Genomic DNA, 5,187 nt, shown 5'->3' on the forward strand with positions numbered 1-5,187 from the left:
CAGAACTTGTTGGTGGATCATACCGACAAGATGGCACAGAACTTGTTGACGTGGATCATACCGACAAGATGGCACAGAACTTGTTAACGTGGAGCATACTGACAAAATGGCACAGAACTTGTTAACGTGGACAAAATGGCACAGAACTTGTTAACGTGGATCATACTGACAAGATGGCACAGAACTTGTTAACGTGGATCATACCGACAAGATGGCACAGAACTTGTTGACGTGGATCATACCGACAAAATGGCACAGAACTTGTTAACGTGGATCATACTGACAAGATGGCACAGAACTTGTTAACGTGGATCATACCGACAAGATGGCACAGAACTTGTTAACGTGGATCATACCGACAAGATAGCACAGAACTTGTTAACGTGGATCATACCGACAAGATGGCACAGAACTTGTTGACGTGGATCATACCGACAAGATGGCACAGAACTTGTTAACGTGGATCATACGGACAAGATGACACAGAACTTGTTGGTGGATCATACCGACAAAATGGCACAGAACTTGTTAACGTGGATCATACGGACAAGATGGCACAGAACTTGTTAACGTGGATCATACCGACAAGATAGCACAGAACTTGTTAACGTGGATCATACTACCGACAAGGTGGCACAGAACTTGTTAACGTCGATCATACGGACAAGATGACACAGAACTTGTTGGTGGATCATACAAAATGGCACAGAACTTGACGTGGATCATACAAGAATGGAACTTGTTCATACCGACAAGATGACACAGAACTTGTTGACGTGGATCATACCGACAAGATGGCACAGAACTTGTTAACGTGGATCATACCGACAAGATGGCACAGAACTTGTTAACGTGGATCATACTGACAAGATGGCACAGAACTTGTTAACGTGGATCATACTGACAAGATGGCACAGAACTTGTTAACGTGGATCATACGGACAAGATGACACAGAACTTGTTGGTGGATCATACCGACAAGATGGCACAGAACTTGTTGACGTGGATCATACTTGTTAACGTGGACAAGATGGCACAGAACTTGTTTGGATCATTGACAAGATGGCACAGAACTTGTTAACGTGGATCATACTGACAAGATGGCACAGAACTTGTTAACGTGGATCATACTGACAAGATGGCACAGAACTTGTTAACGTGGATCATACTGACAAGATGGCACAGAACTTGTTAACGTGGATCATACCGACAAGATGGCACAGAACTTGTTGACGTGGATCATACCGACAAGATGGCACAGAACTTGTTGGTGGATCATACCGACAAGATGGCACAGAACTTGTTGACGTGGATCATACCGACAAGATGGCACAAAACTTGTTAACGTGGATCATACCGACAAGATGGCACAGAACTTGTTGGTGGATCATACCGACAAGATGGCACAGAACTTGTTAACGTGGATCATACCGACAAGATGGCACAGAACTTGTTAACGTGGATCATACTGACAAGATGGCACAGAACTTGTTAACGTGGATCATACGGACAAGATGACACAGAACTTGTTGGTGGATCATACCGACAAGATGGCACAGAACTTGTTAACGTGGATCATACGGACAAGATGACACAGAACTTGTTAACGTGGATCATACTGACAAGATAGCACAGAACTTGTTAACGTGGATCATACGGACAAGATGACACAGAACTTGTTGGTGGATCATACCGACAAGATGGCACAGAACTTGTTAACGTGGATCATACCGACAAGATGGCACAGAACTTGTTGGTGGATCATACCGACAAGATGGCACAGAACTTGTTAACGTGGATCATACCGACAAGATGACACAGAACTTGTTGACGTGGATCATACTGACAAGATGGCACAGAACTTGTTAACGTGGATCATACCGACAAGATGGCACAGAACTTGTTGGTGGATCATACTGACAAGATGGCACAGAACTTGTTAACGTGGATCATACCGACAAGATGGCACAGAACTTGTTGGTGGATCATACCGACAAGATGGCACAGAACTTGTTGACGTGGATCATACCGACAAGATGGCACAGAACTTGTTAACGTGGATCATACCGACAAGATGGCACAGAACATCATACCGACAAGATGGCACAGAACTTGTTGGTGGATCATACCGACAAGATGGCACAGAACTTGTTAACGTGGATCATACCGACAAGATGGCACAGAACTTGTTAACGTGGATCATACCGACAAGATGGCACAGAACTTGTTAACGTGGATCATACCGACAAGATGGCACAGAACTTGTTAACGTGGATCATACGGACAAGATGGCACAGAACTTGTTAACGTGGATCATACCGACAAGATAGCACAGAACTTGTTAACGTGGATCATACCGACAAGATGGCACAGAACTTGTTGACGTGGATCATACCGACAAGATGGCACAGAACTTGTTGGTGGATCATACCGACAAGATGGCACAGAACTTGTTGACGTGGATCATACCGACAAGATGGCACAGAACTTGTTAACGTGGATCATACTGACAAGACAAAATGGCACAGAACTTGTTCACGTGGATCATACCGACAAGATGGCACAGAACTTGTTAACGTGGATCATACTGACAAGATGGCACAGAACTTGTTAACGTGGATCATACCGACAAGATGGCACAGAACTTGTTGGTGGATCATACCGACAAGATGGCACAGAACTTGTTGACGTGGATCATACCGACAAGATAACACAGAACGTGTCGGTGGATGATACCGACAAGATGGCACAGAACTTGTTGGTGGATCATACTGACAAGATGACACAGAACTTGTTAACGTGGATCATACCGAAAAGATGGCAACTCACAAAATATACTGATGTAGTTGATCTATTTTACATTCGGATTTCTTGTGTCCTTCATTCACAAACCGGAAGCTTGTCTCTTTAAAACCAAACAACTTCAAGGAATTTGTTGATCAGTCTCATGAGTAATGTCCCCCCCCCTCTTTTTTTTCCGAAATTGATATTTTTATCACCTCACCATGAATGACAAAATGTAGAGTGAAGAAGTCAGCATAAGCGCAACATAAAAACCGTGAAAAGACAAAAGACATGGTAGATTTTCTACATTTTTACAATCTGCGACATAGATTGAAGGTGATTCTATACAGTTTTATCGTACTTCATATAAAAGTAAAATTGACACGTAATAATGTATTACAGGTTTTAATTTTGTCTGATTCATCAAACATTGTCAAATTCATATAGCGATATGTCACGTTTTCCCGCACATTAATTCAAATTGATATTAACAAATATATACATATATAGAGGTTTTATAGAGGAGTTTAATTCTGGACAGCAGGTCTCTATATATATAGATTTTATAGAGGTGTTTAATTCTGGACTGCATGTCTCTATATAGAGTTTTTATAAAGGAGTGTAATTCTGGACAGCAGGTCTCTAAATGTAGAGTTTTTATAGAGGAGTTTAATTCTGGACTGCAAGTCTCTGTATCTTAATGCATTTATGATAGCAAAGTGTGTTTACTGAAGGATTACACATGGTTTTAGGTCAATCCCTAAGATTTGTAAATGCTTATTTATGTTACTTAATAGTTGAGGTTTAAAGGTTCCCACGGTAAATAAAAAGATAGATAAATATATAAAAGTCACTGGAGTTAGAATGGAAAGTTTGTTTAAAAAAAACACAGGGTAAGAAGAATATGTTTCATGAGTAGTTAGATGTGATATATCATATGTCCAGATCTAGGCAGGGTAACATATGTACGTATATCACGTGTCCAGCTCAGTCTGTGTGATACACGTACATGTATCACGTGTCCAGCTCAGTCTGTGTGATACACGTACGTGAATCAGATGTCCAGCTCAAACTGTGTGATACACGTGCATGTATCAGATGTCCAGCTCAGTCTGTGTGATACACGTACATGTATCACGTGTCCAGCTCAGTCTGTGTGATACACGTTTATGTATCACGTGTCCAGCTCAGTCTGTGTGATACACGTACATGTATCACGTGTCGAGCTAAGGCTGTGTGATACACGTACATGTATCACGTGTCCAGCTCAGCTCAGGCTGTGTGATACACATACATGTATCACGTGTCCAGCTCAGTCTGTGTGATACACGTACGTGAATCAGATGTCCAGCTCAAACTGTGTGATACACGTGCATGTATCAGATGTCCAGCTCAGTCTGTGTGATACACGTACATGTATCACGTGTCCAGCTCAGCTCAGGCTGTGTGATACACATACATGTATCACGTGTCCAGCTCAGTCTGTGTGATACACGTACGTGAATCAGATGTCCAGCTCAAACTGTGTGATACACGTGCATGTATCAGATGTCCAGCTCAGTCTGTGTGATACACGTACATGTATCACGTGTCCAGCTCAGTCTGTGTGATACACGTTTATGTATCACGTGTCCAGCTCAGTCTGTGTGATACACGTACATGTATCACGTGTCGAGCTAAGGCTGTGTGATACACGTACATGTATCACGTGTCCAGCTCAGCTCAGGCTGTGTGATACACGTTCATGTATCACGTGTCCAGCTCAGTCTGTGATCAGATCCCAGATCAGACGTGAAAACATAAGGGATCACCTGCCCGACCACGTGGGTTTTCACTGGGTAGTCCAGTTTCTTATCACAGTAAGACTCGCACGCTTCCACCCTGGTCAACACATTTGATTCGTCTAAGCTGGTAGCTTGTTTGTAAAATAAAAAAAGGTTTTTCTGTAGTTTTAAACATGCTTAAGCTGGAAGCTTTATGATATACATAAATGTGTCCCTTGTCCATGTCCATGTTGTAAGATTTATGTTCTTTCACGAGCTAGTTTCATGGTTCACATACATCTAGCACGTACCCAGCTACGTGCACGTGCAACAGGGGTCAACACAAGGTCAAGCTAAAGGTTCACATACATCTGTCACGTGTCCAGCTTCCTACATGTGCAATAGAGGTCAACACAAGACCAGGCAGTGTAAAGGAACGAAAAACTCATGATTACGACCAAGCCATTGGTCGTGTACGATAACAGTAGTCCAAAACGAAGAAGTGATGAAGTGACATCGTTATATTAGAGATATGTCACTCAATCGTCCAAACTATTGTAGCGGGTAGGTTTTACAGCGCCATCTCTTGTCATCCTTGATATACATAACACACCACAATCAATTCTGTTGTCGTGATGTC

The sequence above is a fragment of the Ylistrum balloti genome, unplaced genomic scaffold (assembly GCF_031769215.1).
Source record: "Ylistrum balloti isolate Yb309-2 unplaced genomic scaffold, AGI_CSIRO_Ybal_v1 Utg370766, whole genome shotgun sequence".
Lineage (NCBI taxonomy): Eukaryota > Metazoa > Mollusca > Bivalvia > Pectinida > Pectinidae > Ylistrum > Ylistrum balloti.